The 14,432-nt window shown below is 44.7% G+C and overlaps 1 protein-coding gene across 1 annotated transcript in view; it reads right to left on the reverse strand.

Moving 5' to 3' along the window:
- Positions 1 to 14,426, reverse strand: part of LOC309369855 (carboxypeptidase B-like) — a 61,912-nt gene extending 47,486 nt beyond the window's left edge. Inside the window, exon 1 of the mRNA XM_081911248.1 lies at positions 10,378 to 14,426. The gene's annotated coding sequence lies outside the window, so the exon portion shown is untranslated. The remainder of the gene's footprint in view (positions 1 to 10,377) is intronic.
- Positions 14,427 to 14,432: the final 6 nt, after the last annotated feature.

The following is a 14,432-nucleotide window of genomic DNA, read 5'->3' on the forward strand; positions in this document are numbered from 1 at the left end:
CATGTTCCTATGACCCTTGTGAGCGAAGCTGTTGGGAGTCTTGTACTCCCAGCAGGGTCACGCAAGGCAGTAAGGTCAAAGGGGTGGAGCTAAACAAAGAATGATCTAAAAAGTCCTCAATGGCAGAACAGGTGGATGAGAACAAGGGGTATATTACAATGCCTGTGAAGGTGGATGAAGGCTGCAGCATATAAGAATCTGCCGGTCGTCGTGATACTCATGCCATCAGAATAGAGCCTTACTGTGAAGACTGTGTGTTGGTCAGTGTGCACTGATCTACACACATAAAACAAATTCACACACAGGGGTCTTTCAAAAACCCATCCCAAAGAAGGCACCATTGGCAAACTTTCACCATGATCAACTCCCACCTGGAAACCTATGTCCCCATTGTGGAAGGATGTGTGGATCCAGAATTGCCCTCCACACAGTCACTTACAGAACCACTGTTAAAACTGGGTTTATGGAAGACAATCTTACTCGGCTATGAGTGATTGCAAAAGAAGAAGAAGAGGAGGAGGAGGAGGAGGAATTTGCTTACCACAATATAGGATTGACGTGCAGTCATAGACATGCACACAGTTCATGCCTGGTTTCAGAGGGCTTAAATGGAGGATATCCATGGGTGTATGTTGCTACATACATGGAGCCCCTTCTCAGGCATGATGAACGTATGTTGAATGGGGGCAGGGCTAATCCACATGATCCTGTGATACCCCCATCCCCACCCCACAGATGTTCTCTGAATGTTTATGGAGTGGTTGTTTGAACTGCCTTGCACAAAGCTTGTAATCTCCCAGAGTTCTCTAAAATTTGAATTAATTTGAATTAATGGGCTTCAACCTCTATGTGCAATTCATTTCTATAATGAAAAGTGATTGTAGATCAGGAGCAATGGGATCTGCAGATAACCACAAAAAAACTAACGTGAAACAGACTCTGTGATTCTACTGCCCTTTGCCTTCTTCATATTTTTCTCTTTGTCATAATTTCCTTTGGCTTTAGTTAATAAAAATTGTTTCACATCTGCTGCCCCTTATAATCATTTCCCTATAATTGGGTTATATGTTTGCCACCTTTGTGTGACATAATACCATCGCCGAGCAGTAAAGTGCATGTTATTACTTCAAAGAAGCCTTCCTTGCTGACAAGAATTAATTAGAATTCTAAATTGTTACGTAAGTCTTCTGTTCTGCAGTGGGAGCTTTAGTGAAATGATGGCAATGGATAATTAGCAGCCACTATTCTGTCTCTTCATTTTGGATAGTCCATAAAAGATTTGATGCTTCCCTTCCCTGAAATAAACAAAAACAGCTTCTGAACTGTCAGAAAACAACAGCAGCTCTTGAAGGCTAATCATTAGCAGGCTTTGTCATGGACTTGTAATTGTTTCATGAATTCTGCTTCAATCAGGGAAAAATATGCTTAAGTGCCAATAAAAAAAAAGTTTTTAAGCTATTATGATCAACCTCTCTCTTTCTCTACTTTAAAAAAAGTTTCCAGGCAGTCTCTATCTGTGCCTGTGACCAATGGGAGCAGCTACGAAAAGTGTGCCTCAGGAAGGAATGTATTCTCAGGCTAGAAAGGCCCTAGGGAGGTCCTTCTGCAAAAAGGGGTTGAGGATTTGTTAGACACCTGCCTGACATGGGAGGAGCAGGCCCTTGACATGGCATTGCTCCTGATGGATCCTCACTTTCCTATCTGAAAAACAAAGTTTCCTGTAGCCCCCAGGACTCCCAGCACCATAACTTTGAGGATGAACTCCCTCGAGGCCTGCAGTAAGGAATTGTGTGGTGCATTCTAAGGAGAACACACAGCAAAAGAAATAATGGATTTTTTAAAAAACCCGGCATGAAGAGTGTGAGAAGGAGTAAAAAAGGTGTGCCTCGAACTCAGTTGTAAATTCCAGCGTTGGGCTGTTGTAAATTCCAGCGTTGGGTTCGGCTGCAGGGGAGCCAGGTCAACAAGATAAGGAAGTAGAAAGAGTCTCTAAATAAGGTTAGGTTTAGAGAGTGTAGAATGGATGATGTATTAGTACCATGTCTTTGATGATTAGATAGATTGTAAGCCAAGCTTCGAATGAAGGGCGGCAGCAATAGGGATAAATACACTTGCCCGTCCATTGTTCGGGGCTCTTCGTACCACCCTGGGACGGGGAGCCCGCCTTTGCAAACGCGTTATAATAAAAGGGAAGTAATAGACCTTATCTCGGTGTCTCCTTGTCTCATTGTAAGTCCACGTAAGTAACTTCTCACAATTTTTGGCGCCCAACGACGTGGGGCTCTCGACGACCTGCTCGGCGGGGGCTGGGGAACGGATCAGCCGGCACTCCGACTTTCGGAGAGATCTGTTGCTCAGGGCCCGCGGTGACAGGCTCCGGGAGCTGAAATGACGGAGAACCGATTTAAGATATTCTGAAAGACTGGTGGTCTGGGACCGCCGCAGTCGGGGACTGCCTCGCCCTGCAGGGACGCCTGCCAGTTTACCAGCCACCGAGAAGGAGGCACTAGACTGAAGGGGGTGAGTATCTTGGTAATATATCCCTGGGAAGGGGAATATTGGGTGTTGTTGGTGTGTGGTCTCTGTATGAAAGAGAGGTTCCAAACGGACGCGTGAGTGTGGACCGGGGGGCCTGGGACCCCGGCGGGAGGATTAGCTTGCGGTTCCGTTCTCCCACGAGGGAAACGGCCAGGCGATTCCGCGTGATTGTGTGAGTGAACGAAAAAGAGACATAATAGAGTATGGGAAAGAGTCAGAGTACATGTAGAAGGGGCCCCAGTAATGGGACCAAGGACCCCATAGGTCCAAATAGTCCTTTGGGACAGGTTTTGTTGGCTTGGGATGATAAGGCAATTAGACCCAGATAGAGTAAAAGGGATCATGGAACTACGACCACCTAAAGATAAAACTGATGTAAGAAGAATGTTAGGATTATTGGGATATTGCAGATTGTGGATAGATCAGTATTCAAAGTTGACTCAGTTTTTGAATAGGAAACTGACAGGAAAACAAGAGGAGGTGCAATGGGACGAGGAAGATAAGGCCAGGTGGGAAGAAATTAAGAAAACTTTAATAACTAGTCCGGCTCTGGCCCTGCCAAATCTACAGCAGCCGTTCCACTTGTATGTGACAGTGGCTGCTCAGACGGCAGTAGGAGTCCTGGCTCAGAAAAGAGGGGGGCGATATCAGCCAGTAGCTTATCTAAGCGCAACCTTAGAACCAGTGGTTAGAGGATGGCCGGCGTGCATTCAAGCGGTGGCTGCAGCGGCCGAATTAGTATTGGAAAGCAGGAAATTGACCTTTGGGGGAGCACTGATAGTGCACAGCCCTCATCAGATAGGCGCAGTACTGACAGGTGCTGCACCCACCTGGATGACGGACAGGCGCCTAGTGCAATATGAAGGGATACTCAGAACTGGAAATGATATAACCATAGGGACAGATAGAAATTTGAATCCAGCGGAATTCCTAAGAGGGGAGCGGCAAGAATGGGAACTCGAGGAGCATGATTGCCTTAAGGATATAGAATTAATGGCCAAAGTTAGGGAAGATCTAAGCGAGGTACCTCTAACGGAAGGGGAAAGATGGTTCGTAGATGGATCTAGTCATGTGAGGGAAGGAAAAAGAAGGTCGGGATACGCAGTGGTCAAGGAAGACGGGGAGACGATAGAGAGTGGGGCCCTCCCTAGCACGTGGTCAGCCCAGAAATGTGAAGTAATGGCGCTAACCCGAGCCCTGGAATTGGCAACCGGGTTAGATGTGACAATCTGGACTGACTCAAGATATGCATGGGGAGCGGTGCATACTTTCGGTCGGACCTGGAGAGAAAGGGGCTTCATAAAGGCGGAGGGGGAACCAAGGAAGGAAATATTTAAACAATGTGTCCTGCAAGTACCTGTGATTGACCCGCAGGATGTAAAAGATTTAGTGTTCACTCAAAAGGAGAAAGAATAGATGGAAAAGGAGGGATGGGAAAGAAAAGGAGAAAGTTGGGAGACTCCGGAAAAGCAAATGGTCCTTCCAAAATCAACTATGTTAAATATATTGGAGAAAATACATGAAGGAAGTCATTTAGGCACGGAGGGAATGGTGAATTTGGTGAAGTCAGTGTATTGGAGTAGAGACATGTGGCCGATGGCGCATGCCATCGCATGGAAGTGTCTGATATGTCAAAAGGTTAACAAAGCCCGGGCAAGGAAAACTGAAAGGGGTGGGCGGCCTCTAGCGGTATGGCCCTTCCAGAGAGTACAGGTAGATTTTACCGAACTGCCAGAAAGAGGGGGGCAGAAGTCGGTATGGAATAATAGAAGTCATAGACTCTGATAGGGGAACTCATTTCACCCAAAAAGCAATGCAGGAGGTAATGAGAGCTGTGGGGATCATGTGGAGTTTCCACACGTCCTGGCACCCTGAGAGCAGCGGAAAGGTGGAACGGGCGAATGGGGAAATAAAAAACATTTGACTAAGTTATATCTTGAAAATGGGCTGCCTTGGACGAAAAATCTCCCTTTGGCACTATTAAGGATGAGGGTGGCTCCCCGGAAAGACACCGATCTGTCCCCTTTTGAGATGATGATGGGTCACCCATATCTGGCAGTGTTAGGAAACCCTCAAATCGAGTTCAGGGATCAGTTTATCAGGAAATATTTGCAGTCACTGTCCCAGTCTCTGTTATCTTTCCACAGACAAGGCATACTAGCACAGCGGCCCCCGCTCCTGGAGCAACAGCACACCTTTCAGCCCGGAGACCTGGTCCTGATAAAGGCTTGGCGGACGGAGAAACTCAGCCCGAGTTGGGAAGGCCCATACCAGGTCCTGCTCACAACCGAATCAGCAGTACGGACCAGAGAGCATGGATGGACCCATTACCACCGGGTGAAAAGAGCTCCACCTGAAAATTGGACAGCAGTGACTAGTCCAAATAATCCGCTGAAAGTTACGCTTACCAAATCAGGAACCGGGATCCAGAAGGGCGCACCTAGACTGTGATGTGTTTGTTTTGTACCTGTGTGTGTTTTTTCGAGTGCTGTTGCTGTCAACATTGCGAAGGGTGTGTGCAGTGTGTGCATTGTACTGAAAGGTGCAGCATCATCTTTATAGAGGACGTTATACTCCAATATTGTGAAGTGAAATTAGGAGGGGAGGTAACGTGCCAATTAGCAGAAACCCCAACGGTGAGGCAAGCTTTAATCTATTTGAACCCCACACATGAAAGGTAACTGGCAAGTATTAGGAATAGTATTAATAGGATGGGCCACTTCATGGGCAACCCAATCGGAACCCCAGTGCACCGAATGCATCCAGACAACCCGAACAGGCAATAAAATCACACAGACCCTAATGTATTATAATATAGCCCCAGAATGTGTTCAACAGTTAGATCCTTGTGTTCACAACCAAACTCAATATTATAGATGTAGGGTAAAAGGAAACAAGACGGAATGCTATGAACCCCTGGCGGTGGGACCCATAACTTCCAGTATATATGTTTACGGATATAAGGGCGGAACCGCTAATCAAGCTGGTGAGGGGAGAAGTATGTGTTCCTTGGCCCAAAACCGACAGGGTTATATAGCACATAATACAACAAGGGGAGAGGGCAGGATTACGGTCTGTTTTGATGCTTGTATCGCAATAGATAAAGGACAGGGCCCAAATGGAGGGGCAGGGGTCTGGTGTGGAAATCGTGGATGGGAACAATCATATTTACAGGAAAGAAAGTACCTTTTCCAGAGAATAAAAGGAAGCAACGTGGGGGCTGGGGCCGGGGTATATAATTATTGGTACACAGAGGGAGTTAATAAGCAGCCCACCTATAGAGGCCCTGAGGGAATAAATCTCACTAGGGGAGCTGCCTCCACCGACTGCTCCACAGGAAAATGCAACCCAGTATGTCTATGGGCGAGCGAGAGACCTTCTACTTCGCCTAAACTTGTGCACATAGGTATAGGCATTGATGGGACTGGAAAAGATCCTTATGGATATCTCATCATACAAATACACACAACTAAGGTAACGAGACAACCCATATCAGTATTCGAAGATTTTGAGGAAGAAGTACAGCATTTAAATACCCTTCCCCTACCCCCTAAAGCCCATAATATGTTCCTGAGTTTAGCTGAGACTATAGCCAAGGAATTAACGGTGAAAAATTGTTTTGTATGTGGAGGAACAAATATGGGGGATCAGTGGCCATGGGTGGCTCATGAAGTAAACTATACGGAGGTATATAAAACACAAAACAATTACACTTATAAGCATTTGGGTAACGAGGTATGGCAAATCTCTAATCACCTAGTTGGGACAGAATGCTTCACCAGGAACACCAGCCGAATAAATGGAACGCATGTGGGGACACTCCCTTGTATAGGACAATGGGAGGACAAACAGTGGTGGAGTCAAGGGAATAATAATAAAACTTGGCCCTCTCCCCTCGGAAATATTACCAATATGAGCTTTCTCCTAGATCCGGAGAACAGAATGCTAGAATGGACAACCCCCGATGGGTTTTACTGGGCTTGTGAGAGCTATGCTTACAATAGGTTACCTTTAAATTGGGTCGGCTCATGTGTATTGGCAACCTTAAGGATATGTTTGGTTCATGGTTCCCTAAATTACCTGGTCTGCAGGCCATAGTGGCCCTAATTGGGTTAATTGCGGCAGGATGCGTTTTAATTCCATGCATTTTGCCAATCTTCGTTAGAACTATCAATAATTCTTTGTCCCTCCTAGCAGAACGGAAGGTATCCACATATTTTATGAAGATGCAATATGCCTCAGTACCCACATCCGATGAGGAAGCAGAAATAGCAGCCCAAGAATTATTATGTGAGTTCGAGACAAGATACAAAAAGAGGGGGGATTGTGAGAAGGAGTAAAAAAGGTGTGCCTCGAACTCAGTTGTAAATTCCAGCGTTGGGCTGTTGTAAATTCCAGCGTTGGGTTCGGCTGCAGGGGAGCCAGGTCAACAAGATAAGGAAGTAGAAAGAGTCTCTAAATAAGGTTAGGTTTAGAGAGTGTAGAATGGATGATGTATTAGTACCATGTCTTTGATGATTAGATAGATTGTAAGCCAAGCTTCGAATGAAGGGCGGCAGCAATAGGGATAAATACACTTGCCCGTCCATTGTTCGGGGCTCTTCGTACCACCCTGGGACGGGGAGCCCGCCTTTGCAAACGCGTTATAATAAAAGGGAAGTAATAGACCTTATCTCGGTGTCTCCTTGTCTCATTGTAAGTCCACGTAAGTAACTTCTCACAAGAGCTACCAAATGATTACAGAAATAAGCTCCCTTTTGCCATGTTTCATTTTAGATATTGCCCACAGAACAAATCACCACTTGAACCCTGAATTTTCTGATTAGATAGTGCATTTCCTCCATTCCCCCCAAACTCTGTGTTCTCAAGGAATGTCCAGAATGTGGGGAATGCCACCGTGGTGCCCACAGGTTAAAGGTAAAGGTAAAGGGACCCCTGACCATTAGGTACAGTCGTAGCCGACTCTGGCGTTGCGGTGCTCATTTGCTTTATTGGCCGAGGGAGCCGGCGTACAGCTTCCGGGTCATGTGGCCAGCATGACTAAGCTGCTTCTGGTGAACCAGAGCAGCCCACGGAAATGCCGTTTACCTTCCCGCCAGAGTGGTACCTATTTATCTACTTGCACTGCATGCTTTCAAACTGCTAGGTTTGCAGGAGCAGGGACCGAACAACGGGAGCTCACCCCGTCGCAGGGATTTGAACTGCCGACCTTCTGATCGGCAAGACCTAGGCTCTGTGGTTTAACCCACAGCGCTACCCGCGTCCCTCACATGCGCCCATAAAGGTCTTACCTGCCACCTGCAGGTGTCTCTCCCCTTCCACCTCATGGAAATGAGGCTTGGAAGAAGCATTCCCTTGTAGTCCACAGGGTAAGTGGCAGTTGCGGTTTGTTTAATGCCTACAACAGTTTCTCTGAGCCCAAAATGTTTGGCAGTCTCTGCCTTAAGAAATCCTTAACAGTTGAAATAGGAGATGGAGAATGTGTTACTGGATTCCAACACCCATCAGTTTGGCTAGCAGTCAGGGGATCTGTAGTTCAACAAGATCTGGAGGACCACAGGTTTCACACCCAGCCATATATGTTGGAGTCATTAGACGTGATCCCAACATTCTCCAAATGAGACATTTCCTGAAGCAGATTTGGGAATGTCTTCTGCACAACACCAATACACTCTGTTCAAGATGTGTCATTGGAATGGTAAGCAGCTGGTTGTGTCTAAGTACCATTCTCAGGGAGGCAATAAGAAGGATATGGAGATAGAGATATAAATGTATGCAGATTTTCTGTTCATGCAAATCATAGTATTCACACATATAGCCCTCCCACTGATGTGTGTGTGTTTGTGTGTGTGTGTGTATGTAACAAAGAAAGCTGCATGAATCCAGACAAAAGGATGCTATTATGACTTATTGCATCTGACATGAACACTTCTAAGACCACCAATGGATAGAGCAGAGATGAAACAGCAAAATGGCCTATTGTTTTGTAAATACTATGCACAATGCCACACTATTGGGTCACTTGCGGTTAACAGAAATAATAACAGTTCCTTTGACGAGACTTGCTCAGTTTCAAAATAAGCAGCGTTTATTTCGATAAAATTCACAATTCATATAAAAAGTATGAAATGATGCTCACACCATATCACTAAAGAGTAGTATGCAAGCAATGTCCATTCTCTCTCAGTCTGCTTACAGATCTGTAGTGGGAACAGCTGGCTTTCATTGGTGGTTTATATTTTCACAGTGAAGAGCTACATTCTAGGAGTTTGAAAAATAAAGCGGCAATATACCCTCTACTGTAAAAATAATGGTGTGTTCAATTTAACTCTCTTATAGCTTTTGTGGTAGAAGGAAAAAAATCAACTAGTGCAGCAAACATATTCACTTTAGGAAAAGATTGGGGCCTTTTCAATCTTGGTTAATATTTCTCTACTTGTTCTTATGGCATCGCTCAACTGAAGATCAAAGATGGGGAGAGAAGCAATTACCAGCAGTTTCCACTTCCTCACCGCAGTCCTCCTGCATGCTCCTCTACTCCAGAGACCCTCCATAGTAGTTTGGGGAGGGGGCCCAGGGGCTGCAGGGCAAGGAGGAACAGCTGGAAATTTCTTACCTCCTCTGTTAGGAGGCATGTTGTCAGCTGCAAGATGCAGCTGGAAGAAACCCTGTGGCTGTAAACTGAATATTTAAGGTGTACACTTTGATACCTGAAGCTCTGCGTAAAAATGAACTTCCCCTATCCTCTTCATTTTGGTGCAATCCACTAAAACAGAAAATATTTGCGCTTTGTCAGAAAGAAAGAGGACAGAGCTAAATAATGTGCCATAATACCTCCCTCTCCATGGAGGCGCAGATTGCAGCTATTACAAAGGCGGCATTTTTTCATCTCCGCCAAGCTAAGCAGTTGGCTCCTTACCTCTCTCGCCCTGACCTAGCTACTGTGATCCACGCGACGGTCACCTCCAGACTGGATTATTGTAACTCGCTCTACGTGGGGCTGCCCTTGAGACTGACCCAAAAACTCCAGCGGGTGCAGAATGCTGCAGCGAGACTCCTTACGGGGTCTTCGCTGCGAGATCACATTCATCCGGTGCTATACCAGCTGCACTGGCTCCCGGTGGAGTACAGGATCAGGTTTAAGGTGCTGGTTTTAACCTTCAAAGCCCTATACGGCCTAGGACCCTCGTACCTACGGGACCGCCTCTCCTGGTATGCCCCACAGAGGAACCTACGGTCTTCAAACAAAAACACCTTGAAGGTCCCAGGCCACAGAGAGGTTAGGCTGGCCTCAACTAGAGCCAGGGCCTTTTCGGCTGCGGCTCCAACCTGGTGGAATGCTCTGTCACAAGAGACAAGGGCCCTGCAGGACTTGACATCTTTCCGTAGGGCCTGCAAGACAGAGCTGTTCCGCCAGGCCTTTGGTTAGGGCGCAGCCTGACTCCCTCCTTTGGCAACCTTTACAAAACTTTATGGCTGCCATCAATCTTGATTTTAATTAATTTTTATAATGCTTTTATAATGTCGCACTATATTGGTGTTGTTAGCCGCCCTGAGCCCGGCTTCGGCTGGGGAGGGCGGGATATAAATAAAATTTATTATTATTATTATTATTATAATATAGGGTCTCATCCGATGCTGCAGTGCGTGTAACAGAACTTCCTCTCCCTCTTCTGTCCCTTCCAGCCTCGGTGCACCCCCAAAAACAGCTCTAGGGGGTTGTGGGTAAGGATTGGCAAATTGGCAAATTGCAGGTTTTTTGGGTTTTTAAAATCCGTTTCTAATTTGTCCAATCATAAAAACATAAAATGGGCCTGCTGGATCAGGCCAATGGCTCACCCAGCACAGCATCCCTGCATCCTGTTCTCACAGTGGCTGGCCACTTCAGTTCTCCTCATATACACATGGTTTTGCGAATTTCTTTTTTAAAAGATACAAGTCTGCCTAAAAAAAAATAAATCAGCAGCGTTTTAGTGCAAATTTCTCCCATTAGGTACATTTTTGGATGCAATTTCCCCACAGATAATGCATTTTTAGATGTTAGTTTCACTAAAATATGCATTTTATACACACTTTACCCCAGTATATGAATTTTATGCACATTACCTGGCTGGAGAAATGCGTTGCAAAATTCAGAGAAGTGTGCATTTTGGAGGATAGCTGTGTTTTGGTCCATGTATTATTTCAGAAGTGCAAATAAGGTAAGTTTGCCTATAAATGTGAACTGCATCAAATTCCCCCCTGATCCCCAGCAGTTTGGGGGACCTCTAGAACAGAATTTGGGGACTCCATTTGGCTTAGTAGAAGATGCCCATGAACCAAAATATGGATGGGAACTTTAATTGAAATCAGTTTTTAATTTCTTTCAATAGAGCTGCAACATTTAATCCTGGTATGGTGAACCTTTGGCCCTCCATATGTTCCTGAACTATAACTCCCACCATCCCTGACCATTGCTAGGGATGATGGGAGTTGTAGTCCAGGGACAAAGGTTCCAAATCCCTGATTTAATCAATCAGTAGCTACATTTAAATTTTTTGGCTGGATTAAAAAGCTGCCCCCAATAAATTGTGCATTTTAATGGTTAATTCATTTAAAACGAAGTACTTTTAAAAAAGACAGGCTCATTCTTAGAAATGGCAGTCCTTCTGTGTCAGTCCATCATTTTGAATGGGTCTACTCTGACTGACTAATTCAGATAACCTCGATGTTCAACGTGACATATATTTGAGACTTACAATATGTAAAATAATTAATAACCTTAGTTGATAACAGAAGTGCAGGGAGGAACTTTTCATTTGAATGCTCCCCAAGTTTCTTTTCACTTTTCTTAACTTTAAATGAAAACACCAGTGCCGCTCACCTATCTGCAGCAGGAAATAAATATTTTAAATGTATTGCTACACATGGTTTCTAAGTGCACTATTTACTTTCTATGGATAATACCATCAGAACCACTCAACACATGATAACTGATACCACACATAGAACATATCATCAAGAAACATACACGGTTCAGTAGCTATTCTCATACAAGTAGACAACAGTTAAAGCGATGACATAACTTATGAGTTGCATTTGCAGAAAATACGCCACTGAAAATACGCCACTGAAGATATTTTGCATTTGGTTCACTTTGCTTAATGCTGAAATTCAGGTGTGATTGTTCACTGTTGTTCAAAGAAGTGTAAAGAAATGTATATTAAACCATCAGGGTCAATACAGTGCTTTAGCGCCAAACAAAGACACGAATGTGGAATTAAAAACATTTCAATTTTCAAACCTATGATTTTCATGGCTTGTGGCCTTTATCACCAATTTGAGTTAGCAAGGAGTATACTTCAGAAGTTTTTGACTACTTTCTCTGTGTGAATTTGCTGTGTTTGGGCACCCCTAAATTCTTTTTCACTGGGCTTATTAATTCAATGTTGAATGGCAACAAACTCAACTAAACAAGGGACGTTCTAGAGACAAGAAAACAAAGTGATCAAGTGATCCCTTATGTGCACAGTGACTCTGGCAGCTGCATAGAAGAGCTGTCCCATTCACTTTAGTAGAGGGGGTGCAGTAGAGCTCCAGGCCTCCACTGAAGTCAATGAGTAAGCCACCAAGTAGAGAACATCCATTGAAGTGAACGTGGTTCCTGGAATTGGGATTGCTCTTCTTTGTTGGGTTTCCGAAGGAGGATAGATGAGCAAGGACTAAACAGTTGCAATTTTCCACAAGTATCATGGAATTACATGTTCCATAATAATACAGCTAGAAAAGCAGTCATGATTATGCTTTGAAATTTCAATACATCACATGAACAATATATTTCACAGCTTGTATCAATATAGGGTGATATTCCATGTTAGTCACACTTACAGTAAACCCATTTAAATAAATAGGAGTTGAAGTCACCTAAGACCATTGGTTTTAATGGGTGTACTCTGAATATGATTTAGTTGGCTTCTACCCATAAAATGTATATGATAGACAGTTTTGTAGTAACACTTTTTACACTAAATACAACAAAATAACACCACAAGATAAAAGAAACTACAGGTGTTACCATTTTGGTGTCACATTTATAGAACATGAAATTTAACTTTCGGTTCCTTGAACGATGACAGTTCCTATATACAAAATGTGTAGAGGAAGATATTAAAGTAAATGTAAAGCCCACTAGAAACTCATATACAGCTTTAAGCGATTACTAATTTCAGTGTCTCCAAGCAATGCTGTGGAATCACTAGCACAATGTTAATAAAAATATATATATTCGCTGAGGCATAGTGTTTCCTGTACCACCGAGTGCTATCCTTTAGTAATTCAGTCTATTCTATCAATATATATTTATGATAAAGAACATTGAATCCAAGATTAGAGAAAATGATGCTCCGAGTCAGATGAAGCTTTATTATACAATAAATAGAAATAAATACCTTTATTTACAACTTCAACAAGCCATCATTTAAAAAGAATTCTGCCAGCAGAAAAGAAAAGCTTTACTTGGGTTGGATCCAGACCTGCCCTTCCCTGAACCGAAGGAGCCATTGCATTTTGGAAGGGCAGAGATCCAGCAGAGGAAAGGACTGAGGAGATTTTTGCCAATCTCTTCTCCCCAGCACCATCTTCCATGTTGTTCCAGGGGGTCACCGGCCTTCTAGAATAGCTTTTCAGCTGGCACAGTATCAGCAAAAGCTACCTCCTGCCTTCCTCCAGTGGGAGAGTCTGGATCCAGCCCAGACTGGGGAAAACCTTTTCTGCATTCTTGGCAAATGAGCCATCCATTAACTCTGACGTGATGGGAACATGAAATTGAGAAGAAAAGTGTTCATGAGCATTGCGATTGTGGTGGTAGCTAATGAGCTATGCACATAGGACTACCCTTCTCATGCATTCACTGTCCTATATAGCAGCCATTGCTGTGGTCAGTCACACTTTCCTGAAGAACTGTGATCACAGAGATGGTTACCATCTCATGACATCTGCTGCCCAGTTTGATCCAACCTCCTCTGCCTTCTAGTCCTGTGTACTAACTGCATGATGAAATTCAGTAGTGCGAACAAGGGCTGGCAACACCCCACACCCCAGGTTTCTGTGTTTCCCCCTGAAGTACTACACTGCCACTGAAATTGAGTGGGCAGGGGACCATTTTGGGTTGAACTGGTTTGCTAGTTTAGTTGGGGGCAAGAGCATTTTCCTTAGCAGTGGGATCTCTCTCTCTTAAGCCATAAAACTCTGCAATACTGCTGCCTGTGTTGGAGGTAGCTATGGTGGGCTTTTTCTCTTCTTTTGCCCATCCATATTTCCTCTAGTCCTTTGATTAAAGCAGCAGCAGTGGTGGGGAAGTATTGTGGTAGCCACAACAAGAGCTCCACCCACTGCTACTTAAAAGCACAAGAGTGTGCATGGTTTTGAGGAGAGGACGGCAATGGGATCCCACCACTGTTGCCATAATCATAGGTAAAGGTAAAGGGACCCTTGACCATTAGGTCAAGTCATGGCCGACTCTGGGGTTGCAGCGCTTATCTCGCTTTATTGGCCAAGGGAGCCGGCGTACATGTGGCCAGCATGACTAAGCTGCTTCTGGTGAACCAGAGCAGCACACAGAGACGCCGTTTACCTTCCTGCTGGTACTACTAGCACTTTTGACGTGCTTTTGAACAGCTAGTTGGCAGGAGCAGGGACCAAGCAACGGGAGCTCACCCCGTCACGGGGATTCGAACCGCCGACCTTCCTATCGGCAAGCCTAGGCTCTGTGGTTTAACCCACAGTGCCACCCACGTCCCTGCCATAATCATAGTTGGCTCTAAAAAAGAGAGTGCTGCTGCCAGTTGTAATGGTAAATGGCTCTCAGGTCTCCCCAAATGGCTCAGCCTCTACTATATAGCAAGGAGGGAATTGTT

Source organism: Podarcis melisellensis, assembly GCF_964234715.1.
Source record: "Podarcis melisellensis genome assembly, chromosome: 5".
In the NCBI taxonomy this organism is placed as follows: Eukaryota; Metazoa; Chordata; class Lepidosauria; order Squamata; family Lacertidae; genus Podarcis; species Podarcis melisellensis.